This window comes from Bufo gargarizans, chromosome 1 (genome assembly GCF_014858855.1).
Source record: "Bufo gargarizans isolate SCDJY-AF-19 chromosome 1, ASM1485885v1, whole genome shotgun sequence".
NCBI classification, from domain to species: domain Eukaryota; kingdom Metazoa; phylum Chordata; class Amphibia; order Anura; family Bufonidae; genus Bufo; species Bufo gargarizans.
This window is the reverse complement of record NC_058080.1, coordinates 190,623,040-190,646,301: the sequence shown is the minus strand read 5'-3', so window position 1 is coordinate 190,646,301 and position 23,262 is coordinate 190,623,040.

Genomic DNA, 23,262 nt, shown 5'->3' with positions numbered 1-23,262 from the left:
CATGTGATCACTGCAGCCAATCACTGATCTCAGCAGTCATCTGTGCATGGTTTTCGCGTGACTGCTGAAGCCTGTGAGTATCTTCGGCAGTTGATGAACAATGAATGGCACGTGACCACTGCAGGCCTATTGGGATTTAGAGCACATGGACACCACCAGGGGAAGATTGGGAACTTAAATTGGCCCTGGAAAAAAAACTAAAAGTGGCCCCATTTTGTAGGACAGTCTAAATTGACAGAAGGCGGGGCAGCATAAATGGCAGCAATAGTACAAAATACCGTACCAACAGAACCATATACCACAGAGAAGCACAATATATTGCCCCAAAAGCTGTCCTTCTGTTGTGCCAATCACTAGATGCCATTTCTTTCCCCCTTAGTTGCCTCTGATTAAGATATGGAGCAGGGGGCTTAGCAGGTGAGATGTGGGCCACAGCAGTTAAATTCAGAGGGCATGTGCGGTTGCTTGTGGGGTACATGAATTTATGATTCTCACAGCGTTAATTACCGCTGAGAGCTCATTATGTACTCGGCCAGATGTCTGTGGCTCCTTGGGCAGCTCTTTGGTCATCGGCCCACCAGGAAATTTCCCTGTAAGGTCCATGGCAAATCCACCTGGACACCACCCCCTGCTGTCGGCCAAATTAGGGCTCATTCACATGACCGTATGAATGGGTCTACATCCGTTCCTCAATTTTGCAGAATGGGTGCGTTCTGCTAAGTCTCCACTTAGCATATTGATGCGAAGCCTGGTACATCACCAGCACAAAATAAACAGAGCCTTGTGCTGCACGATGCAGCACAACAAGGGGGAGTATCAAAGCAAGCAAATTCTCCTATGCTCCCCTAATATCTAATTTTTAAATAAAGAACAGCTTATACCCAGGTTCAGCCCTAAACACTGAAAAACCCTGTTAAGGGCCCCCTAGCAAAACTTAGTATGGGACCCCTTTGCCCCATCCAGTTTCCCAGTAAGCATGACCCAAACACTTCCAAGCAAGGCAGACTGCAAAGTGTGACAAATTTATGATATTTTATTAAGCAGAAGAAATTTTTAAATAAAACTAATTGTGAAAAATAGTTGTACTCTACGTTACCCACATTAGTCAACTTCTATGTTGGAAAAAGTGAAAGAAGTGCATCATCAATATAGAGCTTATTCTGAACATAATTTTTCTCAATGGATTTACACCAGACAACTGGTATAATACACAAAAAAATCAGCTGCTTCCCCTCATACAAAATACTATAAAACTGTCTGCCTGCAGCCACCACTAGGGGGAGCTAAGTAAATAGGAAATTATATAGTTACTATAAATATAAATGAAGATGTAAAAATCTCTTTGCACTGAGTTTCCCCAGTAATTGCTGCCCGAAAATGCAGTAAATCTATGTTGGAACAAAAGAATGAGTTCAGTGTGGGCCCTCATCCCCCCAAGGCCCCACAGCAGTCACGAGTCTGCCTCCATGGTATGTACTCCATTTGATGTAATGTGGAATGTCGTAAGGCTCTGAAGTAGATGACATGTTCAATTCTACAACTGAATCTGTATTCCTATGAGATCTATATTTCTTAATTCATAGCGTTTGCATTAAGTTAGAAAATTGCCTTTGGTAAAATTAGTCATACTTCCATCATGCTTTTGGCACACACCAGGTCAGAACAGATTATATATATATATATATATATATATATATATATATATATATTATAAAACTAAAACCTTGTCTAAGACTCAAACTAGTCTGCTCAAGGAGCGACTACTACCCTGTATAAACACTGTGACAATAAAACAAAACGGGAGGGTGGGGAGGGGGATTCTTTGCTGGCAAAATCGGTATGCGCATTTACCCTTGCACATACCAAAAGGGGGTGATCCATGATACCATGTCCCCCTTTTGTATTCGCAAAAGATTATCTCATGGTGTCATATTCCACCACTAACCATAGTAAACACAAAAGAGACTGAGACACAATCAAATTAAATAATAAGATATATTTATTTTTATAAATGTAACATTGTTTTGGATATATAAAGGCCACAGTGTTTTTACGTTACCTCTCTTAGACAATCAAAATTATTTCAATCATCAGAACTAATTATAAAACCAAGACCTTGTCTAAGACTCAAACTAGTCCGCTCAAGAAGCGACTATTACCCCCATCGCCATCAGCAACAACCAGATGGCTAAACCCCCGTAGCCAAATCAATAAAATTTTGCAATCCGACATTAAAAATGTCTAAACCTATTTCCGACAAAGAGCTCTTATCCAAGTTATAGAGCCCGGGGAGAAAGCCCTCTAATTCGGAATGCCTACAAGTAAAACCATTAAAACAGAGCATGACTTTTTCAAGATGTTTGTTAATTCTCTTTTTTATTTTTCCTAGGAAACGCATATGAGTAGACTGCCATTCCCATTTTGAAATTATTTCAGAAAATGCCAACAAAGTCAAAGGGAAAATCATTTAAAGAGATCTCAACTTACAGGTATAATCCTCTATAAAGAGATGGGTCTTAACAATGCCCAAATCACTGCCACCTAAATGAAAACAATTAATAAAACTGGAGGAGGCCAAATATTTTTTTTTATTTGGGAACACAAATTAAACATATCACGAAGTCTAATATCAGGAATACCTTTCCAGAATATATTTATGTTCGTACCGAAACCGAGGATATCAGATTTAAACCTCAACCTTGAACAATAACAAGCTTTGGAAACCAATTCAGACCCCAAAATCCAAATGTTCTTTACATCTGACACATAGAATTTGTTTTTTAAAAGTAATTCTGGCCTTACATAAAGTTTGAATCTGTCAGAATTCCATCTGCCCGATCTCTTTATTATGTTAGCTTGAATACCAAGATTGTTCACATAGGTCGCCGCACCTTTGCGAAAAGAATGAGACGATACCTTTGCATCACTTAAATTGAATTGAGACTTGCATTTTTGCAACATGTAATTAAATTGGTATCTAGTTAGAGGGGAGTGGTCAACATGCATGAATAATGGCCCAATAGAACTAGACTGAAAAGTTAACCAGTTTTTCAAAGCCAAAACTGGGCAAATAACAGTATCTTGAATTTTATTTAAAGACACCCAAGTTCCTTGACCTTTTTGATTGGTTTTGGATTTCTTTATAAAAATACAGACCTTGTTATTGTTAATTTTTACATAAGATAAATACAAAGGGGCATTTGTGTTTCTTTTTACAGCTGCAAATTCAGAAATTCAAAGTGCACCAAAAAAGGCCACTATAAATACAGTACTAAAAAGAGAAGATTCGTAAGAAGATGAACACACAGAAGGTAAGTAGTTAACAAATTTTTTAAGGTAAACAGGACATAAAGGTATAGTTCTTTCTTTAACTGGGGCCAACTTGTCAGCTCCCTTTATGAACTGATTTACACAAAAGTTATTAGAAAATGGTGGTAAATTAAGAATTTTTTAAAAATAAGACATGCCTGCCAAAATTTTTGGGATGTATCTTCCTGACTTACCAGATTTAATGAGGTCTAAAACGAAATGGATACAATATGAGGGATTAGAATCCCAAGTACAATAATTGTTGGCTCTGCAAAAAGTCGCCCAACATCTCCAAGCTGACAAATATGCGGCCCAACTATTACTTGTGAGCACATTTTTTAATAAGTCAAAGATTAGGAAACAATTAGGTCCCACAATTGCGGTGGACACTGGATCCCCTCCAAATCTGCATCCGGGATTAGCTTAATGAATATATGGAATTCCTGCTGAGATAAAGAGTTGGCAATTACATTTTGTTTACCTTGTACATATTTAGCCTTAAGCCAAATATTGTTCTCCAAACATAACAAAACTATAAATCTTAACGTAGTCGTTACTTCAACAGATTTTGCAGACAAACAATTAATAGAAAAAACGACACCCTTATTATTAGATAATAAGAGTATACGCTTATTTCTAAATGAATCTTTCCAGATATTTAATGAAACTAACACTGGAAACAATTCAAAAAAATTAATATTTTTCATAAATGGTTTATCCTTCCAATTACTAGGCCAGGATTCTGCACACCATTGCTTGTTAAAAAATGCACCGTATCCCACTGAAGCTGCTGATTCAGTGAATAACATCAAGGAATCCGAATCAACAAACTCCTCTTGCCAAACAGAACATCCAATGAAATTCTCCAAGAAGTAAAGCCAGATACGGATATCATCTTTTAACCCCTTAGGGACACAGCCTTTTTACACCTTAGGACCAGGCCATTTTTTGCAAATCTGACCAGTGTCACTTTAAGTGCTCATAACTTTAAAACGCTTTGACTTATCCAGGCCGTTCTGAGATTGTTTTTTCGTCACATATTGTACTTCATGACACTGGTGAAATGAAGTCAAAAAAATATTTTTTTTTGCACCAAAAAATACCTAATTTAACAAATTTTTGGAAAAATTAGCAAATTTCAAAGTTTCAGTTTCTCTACTTCTGTAATACATAGTAATACCCCCAAAAATTGTGATGACTTTACATTCCCCATATGTCTACTTTATGTTTGAATTGTTTTGGGAATGATATTTTATTTTTTGGGGATGTTATAAGGCTTAGAAGTTTAGAAGCAAATCTTGAAATTTTTCAGCAATTTACAAAAACGACATTTTTAGGGACCAGTTCAGGTCTGAAGTCACTTTGCGAGGCTTACATAATAGAAACCACCCAAAAATGACCCCATCTAAGAAACTACACCCCTCAAGGTATTCAAAACTGATTTTACAAACTTTGTTAACCCTTTAGGTGTTGCACAAGAGTTATTGGCAAATGGGGATGAAATTTGAGAATTTCTTTTTTTTGTCAAATTTTTTATTTTAACCCATTTTTTCCACTAACAAAGCAAGGGTTAACAGCCAAACAAGACTGTATCTTTATTACCCTGACTCTGCCGTTTACAGAAACACCCAATATGTGGCCGTAAACTACTGTACGGCCACACAGCGGGGCATAGAGTGAAAGGTGCGCCGTTTGGTTTTTGGAGGGCTGATTTTTATGGACTGGTTTATTTACACCATGTCCCATTTGAAGACCCCTGATGCACCCCTAGAGTAGAAACTCCCTAAAAGTGACCCCATCTAAGAAACTACACCCCTCAAGGTATTCAAAACTGATTTTACATTCGTCGTTAACCCTTTAGGTGTTGCGCAAGAGTTATTGGCAAATGGGGATGAAATTGGAAAATTTCATTTTTTTGTCTAATTTTCCATTTTAACCCATTTTTTCCACTAACAAATCAAGGGTTAACAGCCAAACAAGACTGTATCTTTATTACCCTGACTCTGCCGTTTACAGAAACACCCAATATGTGGCCGTAAACTACTGTACGGCCACACAGCGGGGCATAGAGTGAAAGGTGCGCCGTTTGGTTTTTGGAGGGCTGATTTTTATGGACTGGTTTATTTACACCATGTCCCATTTGAAGACCCCTGATGCACCCCTAGAGTAGAAACTCCCTAAAAGTGACCCCATCTAAGAAACTACACCCCTCAAGGTATTCAAAACTGATTTTACATTCGTCGTTAACCCTTTAGGTGTTGCGCAAGAGTTATTGGCAAATGGGGATGAAATTGGAAAATTTCATTTTTTTGCCTTATTTTCCATTTTAACCCATGTTTTCTACTAACAAAGCAAGGGTTAACAGCCAAACAAGACTGTATCTTTATTACCCTGACTCTGCCGTTTACAGAAATACCCAATATGTGGCCGTACACTACTGTACGGCCACACAGCGGGGCGTAGAGTGAAAGGTGCGCCGTTTGGTTTTTGGAGGGCTGATTTTTATGGACTGGTTTATTTACACCATGTCCCATTTGAAGACCCCTGATGCACCCCTAGAGTAGAAACTCCCTAAAAGTGACCCCATCTAAGAAACTACACCCCTCAAGGTATTCAAAACTGATTTTACATTCGTCGTTAACCCTTTAGGTGTTGCGCAAGAGTTATTGGCAAATGGGGATGAAATTGGAAAATTTCATTTTTTTGCCTTATTTTCCATTTTAACCCATGTTTTCTACTAACAAAGCAAGGGTTAACAGCCAAACAAGACTGTATCTTTATTACCCTGACTCTGCCGTTTACAGAAATACCCAATATGTGGCCGTACACTACTGTACGGCCACACAGCGGGGCGTAGAGTGAAAGGTGCGCCGTTTGGTTTTTGGAGGGCTGATTTTTATGGACCGGTTTATTTACACCGTGTCCTGTTTCAACCCCCCTGATGCACCCCTGGAGTCGAAACTCCCTAAAAGTGACCCCATTTTGGAAACTACGGGATAAGGTGGCATTTTTTGGGGGAGTATTTTTAGGGTAAATATAATTTTTGGTTGCTCTATATTACATTTTTGTGAGGTAAGGTTACCAAAAATTGAAATTCTGATATTTCATCTCCATTTGCCATTAACTGTTGAGGAACACCTAAAGGGTTAATAAAGTTTGTATAATCATTTTTGAATACCTTGAGGGGTGTAGTTTCTTAGATGGGGTCAATTTTAGGGAGTTTTTACTCTAGGGGGGCATCAGGGGGGCTTCAAAAGGGATATGGTGTCAATAAAAAAGGCCATCAAAATCGGCCTTCCAGAAACCATGTCGGTCCTTTCCTTTTGCAGCCTCCCTTTTACGGATACAGCAGTTTACGACCACAAATGTGGCGTTTCTGTAAACTGCAGTATCAGGGTAATAAATTTTAACTTTTGTTTGGTTGTTAACCCTTGTTTTCTTACCGGAAAAAACGGACTGAAATGGAAAAGTGCCAAAAATAGCGGTTTTGGCACCGTTTTTTTTTTTTTTTTTTAACCGTGTTAATCTGGGTAGTTAGGTCATGGGATATTGTTATAGAGGAGATTCTTACGGACGCGGCAATATCTAATAAGTCTACTTTTTTTTACAATTATTTAGGTTTTTGACTATATTATCTTTTTTGATACAACTTTTTTTTTTGGGTATCTCTAAAGTCTTTTCTTTTAGCCAATTATCTTATGTGGGGGCTCATTTTTTGCGGGATGAGCGGACGGTTTTATTGGCACTATTTTGGGGGCTATATGACTTTTTGATCGCTTGCTATGAAACTTTTTGTTATGTAAGGTGACAAAAAAAAAATTTTTTGCACCTATTTTTTATTTTATTTTTTTACTGTGTTAATCTGGGGGGTTGGGTCATGGGGTATTTTTATAGAGGAGATTCTTACGGACGTGGCGATACCTAATAAGTCAACTTTTTTTTTACAATAATTTAGGTTTTAGACTATATTATCCTTTTTGATACCCTAAAAAAAAATTTGTATCTCTAAAGTCTAAGAGTCATTTTCAATTTTTTTTTTTATCTGATTATCTTATGTGGGGGCTCATTTTTTGCGGGATGAGATGACGGTTGTATTGGCACTAATTTGGGGGCTATATGACTTTTTGATCGCTTGCTATTAAACTTTTTATTATGTAAGGTGACAAAAAAAAACTTTTTTTGCACCTTTTTTTTTTTTCTGGACCGTGTTAATCTGGGGGGTTAGGTCATGGGGCATTTTTATAGAGGAGATTATTACAGACGCGGCAATACCTATGTCTACTTTTAATAAATTATTTTAGTTTTTTTGGGTGTCTCAAGTCTGAGAACCATTTTTTTTTTTATCCCATGTCAGTCCTAAATTGGGATATAAATTTAGTACTCCATGGAAGTGTGATACTCCCTGAAGCAACCGTCAATGCAGAGGCCCGGATGATCGGGGCATGTGTCGCACTGAGTAGTCGTGTCCTTCCGTATCCCCCTCCTGCGACACACTCTGCACTTTTTTTGGGTTCGTCCCTTCTTTCCAGTATGGGGGACCACACCTGGAAAGTGTTGGCCAGGGACGATCCGGGCGCCTACAGTTCCCGAGGTACTCCGGCCTGCTCTTTCCCGGTCCGAAAAGATCAGGGCCTTGAGGACTGCCTCATAGAACTGCAGGAATGTCCCTGTGCTGCCAGCGCTTCGGGATAGTACAAAAGAGTTGTACATGGCAACCTGCACCAAGTAGACCGCAACTTTTTTGTACCATGCCCGGGTTTTGCGCATGGCGTTATATGGCTTGAGGACTTGATCCGAGAGATCAACTCCTCCCATATACCGATTGTAGGCGACGATACAATCGGGCTTGAGGACCGTTGCCGCGGTACCTCGCACAGGGACAGGGGTGATGCCGTTACCATGAATTGTGGACAGCATAAGGACATCCCTCTTGTCCTTATACCTGACCAGCAACAGGTTTCCAGTGGTAAGGGCACGGGTCTCACCCCTGGGGATGGGTACCTGGAGGGGGTGGGCAGGGAGGCCGCGTTGATTTTTCCGCACGGTCCCACAAGCGGACGTGGATCTGGCGGCAAGGGACTGGAACAAGGGGATACTGGTATAAAAGTTATCCACGTACAAGTGGTAACCCTTATCCAGCAGTGGGTACATAAGGTCCCACACGAGTTTCCCGGTAACACCCAGAGTGGGGGGACATTCTGGTGGTTGAATCCGGGAATCTCGCCCCTCGTACACACGAAATTTGTAAGTGTACCCTGAGGTACTCTCACAAATTTTGTATAGCTTCACGCCATACCTCGCCCGCTTGGAAGGCACATACTGGCGGAAAATGAGTCTCCCCTTGAACGCAATGAGAGACTCATCAACCACGACCTCCCTTCCAGGTACATAGGCCTCCATGAATTTGGCCCCAAAGTGATCGATGACCGGCCGTATCTTGTACAGACGGTCATGGGCAGGATCACCTCGGGGTGGACATGCTGCATTATCGGAATAATGCAGACATTTCCTGATGGCCTCAAACCGGGAGCGTGTCATAACCGTACTGTAAAGTGGGGTCTGATATAGGACGTCCCCACTCCAGTACAGCCTGGCACTGGGTTTCTTGACCAGGCCCATATGCAGCACGAGGCCCCAAAATGTCCTCATTTCGGCTGCATTGACCGGCGTCCAGCCACCGGGCCTGGCCAAAAAGGAGCCCGGGTGTTGAGCGACGAACTGTTGGGCGTACAGATTCGTCTGCTCCACCATCAGATTTACCAGTGAGTCACTGAAAAAATGACAAAAAAAGTCATATTCAGTGTAGCCCACTGTGGAAATCTGGATTCCTGATTGGCCTACAAAATCAGGAATCACGGGCTCGTATCGCTCTGGGCTACACCAGACAAGTTCACCGGCAGGGTGCTCCGGTGGATTTAACTGGTGGGCCGGGAAACCAGTACGAGCCCCAGAGCTGCTCGTACTAGTGTGGGCCACAGGGTCCCTAACATGGCGGTCCCCTTGCTCCGCCTGGCGGCGTCTCCGCCGCCTTGGGGGGCTCATCATCATCGCTAGATGATGAGGAGGATGCGGATGACAACAGGAATGTGGGGTCATCCTCATCCTCACTGGGACTCTCGGACTCAGAGGCAAGCTGGGCGTATGCCTCCTCGGCCGAGAACGTCCGGCGGGCCATAGGGGAGTGTGTGTCTGCGTGTATATGTGCGTGTGTGTAACTCTTTATTTGGTGTGCGTGTGTGAGGGGGGACGGGTGTTCACGAACTCACCCTAAAACTAACAGAAAAAAAAAATAAAACTAACTAAAAAAAGGGCAAAAAAGTGAGGAAAAAAAATTCAAAACTGCTGATCAACCGTCCGAAGTTGATCAGCGGTGGGGTGTGCGATGCGCTTACAGTGGCCGGACGCTAAGTGCCGGTCACAGTCAGCGAACTCAAAAAAAAAAAAAAAAAAAAAAAAAAAAAGCACCCCAAAAAAGGTGGGGGGGGGGGGCAAGTGGCAGGGGGAGGGGGGCAAGTGGCAGCACCCCTGGGGGGTCTAGGGTCACACAGCTGTGCTGTGGACCCCAGACACCCTAACTAGGGTGATGCAATAAAAAGTAAAAAAAAACTAACTTTCCCTTTTTTTTCCCTGCCTATCCCAAACTTTCCCTAGCTGTCCCTATGTACCTGATGGGGTGCTGGGGCACAGATCGGGTCCTGGGGGCACAGATCAGGGGTGCTGGCAGCGATGGCGGACACAAGCAGGCAGCTCCTCTCTCCTCCGGCGCTGGAACACAAAAGGAGGAGGAGAGGGGCGCCTGCCTCTTTTGAATCTGCCGCCGCACCGCCCCCTGACCAATCAGAAAGCGATCCTGAGTGGTGATGTCACCATCACCACTCAGGATCGCTGGATGGTGATTGGTGGAGTGAAATCACACCACCATCACCATCCTGTTCCGGGTTATCGGGTCTTCAGAGACCCGAATAACCCGGAAACGCAGAAAACCGCAGGTCTGAATTGACCTGCGGTTTTTTGCGATCGCATACATGGGGGGGTCACCGGACCCCCCGACGCATTTGCCCCAAGTGCCTGCTCAATGATTTGAGCAGGCACGGGGTTCCGATCGCCGCCGGCCGCGCGGCGGTGATTGAAAATGCACAGGGCGTACATGTACGCCCTGTGTCCTTAAGTACCAGGGCACAAGGGCGTACCTGTACGCCCTGTGTCCTTAAGGGGTTAAAGCCGCAGTAAGCCTAATATGATAATGCACTTTCTTTTTTCCTGCAATGGATGCATAAAGATCCTTGGAGAACACCCTAACCAAAGGAATAACTCTAGAGATAAAATTCAGAAATCCCAGTGCAGACTGCAATACTTTCAGAGTGGTCTTTTTACACCGTAATAGGAAGGTTAAAACTTTTTTTTTAAGAATTAATTTTTTTCCTCAGGAATCTTAAATAGCATGTTGACTGAATCAATTTCAATGCCCAAGAATTTTTATAAAAGTAGTAGGTAGAACCGTTTTTTCCTCAGCTAAAGGAACATTGAAACAGGAAGATATAGGTCTAAATGTCTTTAATAATTTGGCACAATCATCCAACTGGGCATCCCCAATGAATAAAAAGTCAACCAAATAATGCAGGGTGTAACCTCCCTTATAATGCGACTCAAGCATCCATTGCAGGAAAGTGGAGAAAGCCTCGAAATATTGACAAGATAAAGAAAAACCCATAGGTAACGCATGCCATAAAAATACTGACCATCCAAATAAAAACCTAAATGAGTTATAGCCAAATGGATTAATTGGGAGCAATCTAAATGCAGATTTAATGTCCACTTTAGCTAGCAACGCTTTTGGTCCTGCTTTCCTTAAAAAAGACAAAGCTTGATCAAAAGATGTGTAGTAAATTGGAGTGCCTATCAATAGAATCATTAAGGGAAGCATTAAATGGATAAGATAAATTGTGTATCAAGCAGAAGCTACCCAGCTCTTTTTTGGGTACGAAACCGAGAGGGAAAATTCTAAAAAATTTTAAGGGGGGGGGGGGGCTGCAATTCTATGTTCCGCAATTTCATTATAATTTTTTTGCAAAACCAGATTTTTATTAATATTGACCGAAACCGCGTTTTTTACTAAAACACAACCAGGACCTTTAAATTACGGCACATAGAAACCAGCAGAAAAACCTTTAGTTAGCAGGTGGGCGTTCTCCATGTCTGGAAATAATTTTATACACTGAATTAATCTTTCCAGATTCAGTGGAGTCACTTGTTTTATTTCCGTCTTTATTGCTACCATTCTTTCTGAAGTATTTGAACGCGGGATGTGCGCCTGCACAGAAAGAGCATTCATGCCTGTATTTGCAATTTCCTTGCCATTTACAAGAGGATTCATTATAGGCAAAACAGAAGCCTTTTCTAGGAGATTGGAGTCGAAAATTATGTGAGCGTTGAGGCAGCATCAGATTAAGCCATAATCCAACATCTTTGGAACCCCAACGAAGGTCAGGGTAAACCGCAAGTTTTTGGCGGAAAGACTCATCATAGTTAAACCAAGCGGAATCTCCAAAACTCCTATAAGCCTCCAAAACAGATTCCAAATGATGAAAAAGACCACTACATAAAGACGAGTGTTTCTCACCTAGAACTGCGGCAAAAATACAAAAAGCCTGAATCCAGGCAAAAATGCTCTTCTGAGTGTTCCCTTTCTTTTTATCATCTTCTTCCTTCCTATCCTTAACAGAAGGCAAAAGAGATAATAAATTCATGTATTCACAAATTGTTTCTTTAGTACTCACGGATAAATGAAAACCTAGTGGAGACATTTTGCAAGGCAAAGTCTCCTTGAAAGAAATATCCTCCACTATTTCCGACAGTACAAGGGAAAAAACATTTGTCATTCCCAGCAATTCTATGTTGATCAGAAATAAACTGACCATCAGAAGCAAGAGGTTCAACGGGGGGACATCTAACCCCCGCACATTATCCCTCTGCTCCAAAAAAGATTAAAAAATCCTTGAACAGCTGAATATTAGGAATAGAGGAAAGTGCAGACAGGTCCTCGGAAACAGAAGCAGAGACAGGGATAGTGGTGGACAAATAGTTACCTTTTGACATCGTAGCCTGCCATGCTCCAGCATCGCAGGCTGCGATGTATCAGCGGGGAGGGACTGGGAGGAGGAGCTGGGGGCCGGTGCGTTCATTGTGCTCCGGCCCCGCCGCTCCAGTACAGTTATAAAATGTGTAATTCAATTAATAATAATTCATGCTGCCCCCTCTGTAGTATAACATTCAATATATCCTACTCACAGGGCTACTGTTATATCGTAATGCAGGCCTACTTTATAAATGAAGCAGGCGGCGCAGGCACGTGACGTCAGTCAGTCACGCTGCCGCTCGTCTGCCCGGCTTGCCTGCATTACGATATAACAATAGACCTGTCCTGTGAGTAGGATATATTGAATGTTATACTACAGAGGGGGCAGCATGAATAATTATTAATTGAATTACACATTTTATAACTGTACTGGAGCGGCAATGGGGGGTCTGTGGATGACACTGTTAAGGGGTGGGTGGGTCTGTGGATAGCACTGTTAAGGGGTGGTGGGTCTGTGGATGGCACTGTGAAGGGGTGGGGGGGGTCTGTGGATGGCACTGTTAAGGGGTGGGGGGTCTGTGGATGGCACTGTTAAGGGGTGGGGGGTCTGTGGATGGCACTGTTATGGGGTGGGGGGGGTCTGTGGATGGCACTGTTATGGGGTGGTGGGGTCTCTTTGGATGGCACTGTTATGGGGTGGGGGGGTCTGTGGATAGCACTGTTATAGGATGGGGGGTCTGTGGATGGCACTGTTTTAGGATGGGGAGTCTGTGGATGCCATCCACAGATCCCCCATAACAGTGCCATCCCCAGATCCCCCATTAACAGTGCCATCCCCAGATCCTTCATTAACAGTGCCATCCCCATCTGGGGGGTTTCTTTGCTGGGCTGGACTTTTATAGCCCCCCCAAATTTTACTTGCATTCCTGTTCTCTAAAGGAGCGGTTTTAGCGAGCGGTTTTGGCGGGCGGTCCTAGGGGTGGGTAGAGGCGTGGCCAGGGGAGGGGGGTGAGTTCCACCACCTTTTCTCTGAGAAAAAAAGCCCTGGCAAAAGGTTATCTCAGAGTAAGTAAATGTACATATAAGAAAAACTTAGTCCAGCTCACCTCTCTGGTGTGATGTGTAGTCCCGGCTCCAGAGGCCCTAGGGGAGTGTTCCCATAGCAGGCTGCAGGTAAGTAAAGAATTCAGGTCCCGGAGACTAATGGAGTTCCTCTTATCAGCTCTTCTTTATTATTCACATAAAATTGACAGACATCATCAGGAGGTGATGATGTCTGTTAATTTTATGTGAATAATAAAGAAGAGCTGATAAGAGGAACTCCATTAGTCTCCGGGACCTGTTTTCTTTACTTAAGTAAATGTACAAAGCACAGTCTAGTGCAGGGATGCTCAACATGCAGCCCAACAGTTGTTGCAAAACTACAACTCACAGCATGCCCTAATAGCTGTAGGCTGTCCAGGCATGCTGGGCATTGTAGTTTTGCAACAGTTGGAGGGCCACAGGTTGAGCATCACTGGTCTAGTGTGCTTATTTACAATGGGGTCCCAATGCTGATGTATTTCATTGTATCCCTATACACTGGCAATTATTACAGCATTCTATCTGTATATTTCCCAATAAATAAGGTTAAAATGTTACATTTACAGAACCTTACATCTGTAACATTCAAAGATACCTTTCATATGTATAGTACAACACGGTGGGGTAAAAATTAACTTTTATTCATTAAGAAAGATTACATTTTTTAAGCTAGTTTTTGAACAATACTTTCTTAAGAATCAATTGTTTCTAGCATCCAAGTAAAACTATTATAAAGAGCTACTGACAAAGCTATCACCTCCCTAATGTATATATAGAAAAATATACATTACCTCCTGTGACGAAACCAACCTCGCCACTGTGTTTTGGAGGGGGCTGGTTGCTAGTCTCTTGCCTCAGGATTATGGCCCATACTAACTTTAAAGAAAACAGGCCGGCCGCACAGCTTAAATCTGTCTTTGGAATTGTGTTTTATGTTATTATGCGTTCAGTTAAATTGTATGTTATGTGAGGGCACCCAGATAGCTAATATTATTGTATTCGTGTATTCTGAGTGCCATTCACCTAATGATATGCACTCAGACTTGAGCTATCTGGGGATATGTTAAATGTCTGTGTTTGCTGTGGGGGTGTGCCATTGTGTATTTGGGTGGTGATTCCTGTCCTGTTGTTCCCACATGTGTATTGGTGTTTTCCCTTTGTCCTGAGACATAATTGGATTGCTCCTCGGGTGTCGCCAGGCAGAGAGGAGGAAACCATGATGCATTGTGGGGATGTGTTGTGTCTGTATATCCAGAATTTCTGCATATCTGTACTGTGTCGCAGTCTCCATTCTGGTCCCCTAAGGGCGTGGCCACCAGATGGGGACCTGCATAAATACGGGCGGGTAGCCCTCAATAAAGTGTTCCTGTTTTATCCTTCATCATGCTGAGACTGGTGTTTGGATAACTGATCAAACTGGGGGATTGCTATACGCTGAAGATTTGCTATACTCCCCTGGCAATACTACTAGCTCTTGTAAGAGCTGTTCCTGCTCTCTGGCTGTAGGAGAGGTTCACCCACTGGAGCCTGGAGCCTTGTCGTAGGTCCAGCGTGGGTGGAGGACGGTGAGACCCCAACCAAGCTGCGGCCGTTCGTGGGGTCTGCAGTGCGTACGGTGTCAAGTGGAGTGCTTGGAGTCCTCGGAAAGCACTAGGAGCATCTATCGATGGAGGTACCCGGTCGGGGTGCCAGGCATTCCGTTACATTAGTGGCAAGCAGTGGGATGGCGTCCTAGTGTGAGGAGAAGCAGCTCGGAGACACCGTTCGTGGAGTATATTGAGGGCAACGCTAGTATCCGTACAGCGCCCCTGGCTACAGCAGGATGGAATCGGCTAGTCTTCGAACAGCGTTCCACTACGAGGAGGATGATGACCCGGACTGGAGGGATGCAGTCCGGAAAGGCGTCTGGCACGAGGCCCTGTAAGATGTACAGCGTCGGCGGGGCGAGTGTCTCCCCAGTGAGGAGCAGCAGTTGCGGATGCGAGTGGCCCTGCGAATGCCCCTTCTGGGAGAGGAGCCCCTGAATGAGTGGGTGACAGAACTGGAGAGCCTGGTATGGAAGGAGCTTTGGCTAGATGACGCCTACCAGGCACTCTGGTGGTATGTGATTCGGCACTCTCCCTGGATGGCTGAGCACGACAGACCCGAGGGTGAGGATTATGATGGCCCTGGCCTGTTGTTTGAGGCCTTCGCAGAACCGGAGTACGGAGATGCTGGAGGGTCCCGGTTTTGGGATATCTATGACTACAGAGAGGCTATGCATGATTGGGCTACAGAGAGAGAGGTGAGACAAGACCTGGCATCTCTAGTCACAAAGGAGTGGGAGCTGGAGCAGGACTACCAATACTTCTTCAGCTCAATTCGGTCCCAATATATACTGCCAAAGAGCTGGGTGGCAGTCCCAGACCTACAACCCTACAGCTGGGAAGACCCAACTGAAGTATCCCCTGCTTCAGTACCAGCTACAGAGGTAGGGGTCCTCATAGACTGGTCCTGTGAGGAACCACAACAGGCAGGTGGAGAAGGGACCGAGGGCTCTCCACCGGGATGCTGGGATGCTGGCCCAGACCCTCAGCAGCAGCCGGAGTTGCCAGGTGTGGACGCAGGTGATCCTGACTCGCAAATGTTGGGGGACCTCACAGACTGGTCCTGGGAGGACCCACAGATGGCAGGTGGAGATGGGACCGAGGTCTCTCTACTGGCCCTACAGGGATGCTGGGCCGCCTGCCCAGATCTCCAGCGGCAGTGCATATCACAGGGAGAGGAGACAACCGGTCTCTCTCCCCAGCGGCAACCTGAGTTCCAGGGGGAGGAGATGCGGGGTCCCTCTGCCTTACAGCAACCAGAGTCCTGGGGAGGAGAGGCAACCGGCCTCACCTTCCACCAGCAGCCGGAGATACCGGGAAAAGGGGAACACAAGCCCCTCTGCATGGGCGCAGATGAGACCGCGGGCTCTGTGCCAGTCCTACAGGGATGCTGGACAGTCGGTCCAGATCCCCATCCATCTCCGCAGGGATACCAGGAGGAGGAGGTAAGCGAGCCCTCCCCTTCCCAGCTACTTCCCAACAGAGTTCTGGGGGCAGGGGATGAGCCTGCGCTACCCACTGATTTCTTCCCAGCGGAAGAGCTGGCATCAGGGCAGAGCGCAGTCGGCCTCTGCCCTCCTCTATCCTCTTCTCCAGAGCCGGACATCCCACAGGCTACCCCAGCGGAAGTGCTGGCATCTGGGCAGAGCGCAGTCAGCCTCTGCCCTCCCCTATCCTCTACTCCAGAGCCGGACTTCCCACAGGCTACCCCAGCGGAAGAGCTGGCCTCTGGGCAGAGCGCAGTCGGCCTCTGCCCTCCCCTATCCTCTTCTTCAGAGCCGGACTCCCCACAAGCGACCCCAGCGGAAGAGCTGGCATCTGGGCAGAGCGCAGTCGGCCTCTGCCCACCAAGTACCTACAGCTCCAAGCTGGAGAACCACAAGGCAGCAAGGAGTCGCAGATGCCCGCTCAACAGCTGGGGACATACGGAACAGAGCCAGGCCCCAAAATTCAACAGGTCCAGTATGGGGTTGTGGTTGGACTGCCAGACTAACTCAGGTACTGACCGTGAGGTCAGGTATCTGGTTAGTCTTCCCTGGAAGGGGGAGATGTGTGACGAAACCAACCTCGCCACTGTGTTTTGGAGGGGGCTGGTTGCTAGCCTCTTGCCTCAGGATTATGGCCCATACTAACTTTAAAGAAAACAGGCCGGCCGCACAGCTTAAATCTGTCTTTGGAATTGTGTTTTATGTTATTATGCGTTCAGTTAAATTGTATGTTATGTGAGGGCACCCAGATAGCTAATATTATTGTATTCGTGTATTCTGAGTGCCATTCACCTAATGATATGCACTCAGACTTGAGCTATCTGGGGATATGTTAAATGTCTGTGTTTGCTGTGGGGGTGTGCCATTGTGTATTTGGGTGGTGATTCCTGTCCTGTTGTTCCCACATGTGTATTGGTGTTTTCCCTTTGTCCTGAGACATAATTGGATTGCTCCTCGGGTGTCGCCAGGCAGAGAGGAGGAAACCATGATGCATTGTGGGGATGTGTTGTGTCTGTATATCCAGAATTTCTGCATATCTGTACTGTGTCGCAGTCTCCATTCTGGTCCCCTAAGGGCGTGGCCACCAGATGGGGACCTGCATAAATACGGGCGGGTAGCCCTCAATAAAGTGTTCCTGTTTTATCCTTCATCATGCTGAGACTGGTGTTTGGATAACTGATCAAACTGGGGGATTGCTATACGCTGAAGATTTGCTATACTCCCCTGGCAATACTACTAGCTCTTGTAAGAGCTGTTCCTGCTCTCTGGCTGTAGGAGAGGTTCACCCACTGGAGCCTGGAGCCTTGTCGTAGGTCCAGCGTGGGTGGAGGACGGTGAGACCCCAACCAAGCTGCGGCCGTTCGTGGGGTCTGCAGTGCGTACGGTGTCAAGTGGAGTGCTTGGAGTCCTCGGAAAGCACTAGGAGCATCTATCGATGGAGGTACCCGGTCGGGGTGCCAGGCGTTCCGTTACACCTCCCTAATGTATATTTTTCTATAGCATATAACAAAGTACAGGGTGGGCAGCACATTGAACACATTTTATAAGTGGTCAGAAACTTGTAAATAACTCATGAAAGAATAAAGTTACGTTAAAACCAAGCACACCATTGTTTTTTCTTGTGAAATTCCCAATAAGTTTGATGTGTCACATGACCCTCTTCCTATTGAAAAAACAAAAGTTGGATTCAAAATGGCCAACTTCAAAATGGCCGCCATGGTCACCACCCATCTTGAAAAGTTTCCCCCCTCACATATACTAATGTGCCACAAACAGGAAGTTAATATCACCAACCATTCCCATTTTATTATGGTGTATCCTTAAAAATGGCCCACCCTGTATAACAAGAGTGTTTGTCAGTTTAACTGTAGCTGTTAAATTCATTGCAGGATTATGAGGGAAATCTGTCTCTATTAAAGATGTCAACAACCTGGTTGATTTTATTCACATTAGGTAACTGTTGGAGCAAACTAAAAGAACAGAAACTGAAGACTTTTTTTATTTAACCCAGTTGTCAGCTCATGATGTCCCTCGTTTACTGTTTCACGCTTATAAACAAATGAAGCTCACATGCATACATAAAAGAAAATAATTGTGGGAAGTAAACTCCAGAATTTTTCATAGGGATTGGGCTGACATGAGTTGTTGGATAAACTGTTAGCTCCAGGTTTGAATCGTAAATGAAAAGCACAATATAATGTGCCTAAAGGGTTGACCCACCATAATTATGGCACATTAATAGAATATGCTACCACTTTCTGAAGTTCCAGCTTGTGGGACATTCACTAATCCATAGCCTCAACAGTACAAATTAGAGCAAATTGTATTTTGGTAGGATGAGGGATGAAAGGGGTGCCAACAGTTGTACCCACACTATTAATAAGTTATATCATAAGTTAGAATGGGATTCTGTGGCCAATCATCTATACAGAACATTTGAACATTGATTTTAAATTGCATCATATACTTTGATATTATTATTAAAAGCAAAGCATTTGCTGGCAGTAAGGTCAAAAAGCTTATCTGTGTGATATCCCATAAGAAATTGACAATGTTGGCAAGTCATTGGCCTCAAATGGCATTGTAAACTACATTGGGGCCTATCATTTTGACAGTACCTGATCCTACAGGACTATCCTCATATACCTTCGCAGGTCAGTTCTATACTAGTTGCTCAGTTTTTAATAAGAGGCAGAGGACTAGAATAGCATTGCCTGGTCTATAGTATTCATCACGTTGTTCAGGCACTCTCCATAAAGAGATATAGTATCCCCCAAATCTTGACAGGCCTCTCAATTAGAGTTGAGCGAACACCTGGATGTTCGGGTTCGAGAAGTTCGGCCGAACTTCCCGGAAATGTTCGGGTTCGGGATCCGAACCCGATCCGAACTTCATCCCGAACCCGAACCCCATTAAAGTCAATGGGGACCCGAACTTTTCGGCACTAAAACGGCTGTAAAACAGCCCAGGAAAGGGCTAGAGGGCTGCAAAAGGCAGCAACATGTAGGTAAATCCCCTGCAAACAAATGTGGATAGGGAAATGAATTAAAATTAAAATTAAATAAATAAAAATTAACCAAAATCAATTGGAGAGAGGTCCCATAGCAGAGAATCTGGCTTCCCGTCACCCACCACTGGAACAGTTCAATCTCAGATATTTAGGCCCCGGCACCCAGGCAGAGGAGAGAGGTCCCGTAAAAGAGAATCTGGCTTCATGTCAGCAGAGAATCAGTCTTCATATCATAGCAGAGAATGAGGCTTCACGTCACCCACCACTGCAACAGTCCATTTTCATAAATTTAGGCCCAGCACCCAGGCAGAGGAGAGAGGTCCCGTAACAGAGGATCTGGCTTCATGTCAGCAGAGAATCAGTCTGCATGTCATAGCAGAGAATGAGGCTTCACGTCAGCCACCACTGCAACAGTCCATTGGCATATATTTAGGCCCAGCACCCAGGCAGAGGAGAGAGGTCCCGTAACAGACAATCTGGCTTCATGTCAGCAGAGAATTAGTCTGCATGTCATAGCAGAGAATGAGGCTTCACGTCAGCCACCACTGCAACAGTCCATTGGCACATATTTAGGCCCAGCACCCAGGCAGAGGAGAGAGGTCCCGTAACAGACAATCTGGCTTCATGTCAGCAGAGAATCAGTCTTCATGTCATAGCAGAGAATCAGGCTTCACATTACCCACCACTGCAACAGTCCATTGTCATAAATTTAGGCCCAGCACACAGGCAGAGGAGAGAGGTCCCGTAACAGACAATCTGGCTTCATGTCAGCACAGAATTAGTCTGCATGTCATAGCAGAGAATGAGGCTTCACGTCAGCCACCACTGCAACAGTCCATTGGCACATATTTAGGCCCAGCACCCAGGCAGAGGAGAGAGGTCCCGTAACAGACAATCTGGCTTCATGTCAGCAGAGAATCAGTCTTCATGTCATAGCAGAGAATCAAGCTTCACGTCACCCACCACTGTAAGAGTCAATTTTCATAAATTTAGGCCCAGCACCCAGGCAGAGGAGAGAGGTCCCGTAACAGAGGATCTGGCTTCATGTCAGCAGAGAATCAGTCTGCATGTCATAGCAGAGAATCAGGCTTCACGTCACCCACCACTGCAACAGTCCATTGTCATAAATTTAGGCCCAGCACCCAGGCAGAGGAGAGAGGTCCCGTAACAGACAATCTGGCTTCATGTCAGCAGAGAAATAGTCTGCATGTCATAGCAGAGAATGAGGCTTCACGTCAGCCACCACTGCAACAGTCCATTGGCACATATTTAGGCCCATCACCCAGGCAGAGGACAGAGGTCCCGTCACAGACAATCTGGCTTCATGTCAGCAGAGAATCAGTCTTCATGTCATAGCAGAGAATCAGGCTTCACATTACCCACCACTGCAACAGTCCATTGTCATAAATTTATGCCCAGCACACAGGCAGAGGAGAGAGGTCCCGTAACAGACAATCTGGCTTCATGTCAGCAGAGAATTAGTCTGCATGTCATAGCAGAGAATGAGGCTTCACGTCAGCCACCACTGCAACAGTCCATTGGCACATATTTAGGCCCAGCACCCAGGCAGAGGAGAGAGGTCCCGTAACAGACAATCTGGCTTCATGTCAGCAGAGAATCAGTCTTCATGTCATAGCAGAGAATCAGGCTTCACATCACCCACCACTGCAACAGTCCATTGTCATAAATTTAGGCCCAGCACCCAGGCAGAGGAGAGAGGTCCCGTAACAGACGATCTGGCTTCATGTCAGCAGAGAATTAGTCTGCATGTCATAGCAGAGAATGAGGCTTCACGTCAGCCACCACTGCAACAGTCCATTGGCATATATTTAGGCCCAGCATCCAGGCAGAGGAGAGAGGTCCCGTAACAGACAATCTGGCTTCATGTCAGCAGAGAATCAGTCTTCATGTCATAGCAGAGAATCAAGCTTCACGTCACCCACCACTGTAAGAGTCCATTTTAATAAATTTAGGCCCAGCACCCAGGCAGAGGAGAGAGGTCCCATAACAGAGGATCTGGCTTCATGTCAGCAGAGAATCAGTCTGCATGTCATAGCAGAGAATCAGGCTTCACGTCACCCACCACTGCAACAGTCCATTGTCATAAATTTAGGCCCAGCACCCAGGCAGAGGAGAGAGGTCCCGTAACAGACAATCTGGCTTCATGTCAGCAGAGAATTAGTCTGCATGTCATAGCAGAGAATGAGGCTTCACGTCAGCCACCACTGCAACAGTCCATTGGCACATATTTAGGCCCAGCACCCAGGCAGAGGAGAGAGGTCCCGTAACAGACAATCTGGCTTCATGTCAGCAGAGAATCAGTCTTCATGTCATAGCAGAGAATCAGGCTTCACATCACCCACCACTGCAACAGTCCATTGTCATAAATTTAGGCCCAGCACCCAGGCAGAGGAGAGAGGTCCCGTAACAGACGATCTGGCTTCATGTCAGCAGAGAATTAGTCTGCATGTCATAGCAGAGAATGAGGCTTCACGTCAGCCACCACTGCAACAGTCCATTGGCATATATTTAGGCCCAGCATCCAGGCAGAGGAGAGAGGTCCCGTAACAGACAATCTGGCTTCATGTCAGCAGAGAATCAGTCTTCATGTCATAGCAGAGAATCAAGCTTCACGTCACCCACCACTGTAAGAGTCCATTTTAATAAATTTAGGCCCAGCACCCAGGCAGAGGAGAGAGGTCCCATAACAGAGGATCTGGCTTCATGTCAGCAGAGAATCAGTCTGCATGTCATAGCAGAGAATCAGGCTTCACGTCACCCACCACTGCAACAGTCCATTGTCATAAATTTAGGCCCAGCACCCAGGCAGAGGAGAGAGGTCCCGTAACAGACAATCTGGCTTCATGTCAGCAGAGAATTAGTCTGCATGTCATAGCAGAGAATGAGGCTTCACGTCAGCCACCACTGCAACAGTCCATTGGCATATATTTAGGCCCAGCACCCAGGCAGAGGAGAGAGGTCCCGTAACAGACAATCTGGCTTCATGTCAGCAGAGAATCAGTCTTCATGTCATAGCAGAGAATCAGGCTTCACATTACCCACCACTGCAACAGTCCATTGTCATAAATTTAGGCCCAGCACACAGGCAGAGGAGAGAGGTCCCGTAACAGACAATCTGGCTTCATGTCAGCACAGAATTAGTCTGCATGTCATAGCAGAGAATGAGGCTTCACGTCAGCCACCACTTCAACAGTCCATTGGCACATATTTAGGCCCAGCACCCAGGCAGAGGAGAGAGGTCCCGTAACAGACAATCTGGCTTCATGTCAGCAGAGAATCAGTCTTCATGTCATAGCAGAGAATCAAGCTTCACGTCACCCACCACTGTAAGAGTCCATTTTCATAAATTTAGGCCCAGCACCCAGGCAGAGGAGAGAGGTCCCGTAACAGAGGATCTGGCTTCATGTCAGCAGAGAATCAGTCTGCATGTCATAGCAGAGAATCAGGCTTCACGTCACCCACCACTGCAACAGTCCATTGTCATAAATTTATGCCCAGCACACAGGCAGAGGAGAGAGGTCCCGTAACAGACAATCTGGCTTCATGTCAGCAGAGAATTAGTCTGCATGTCATAGCAGAGAATGAGGCTTCACGTCAGCCACCACTGCAACAGTCCATTGGCATATATTTAGGCCCAGCATCCAGGCAGAGGAGAGAGGTCCCGTAACAGACAATCTGGCTTCATGTCAG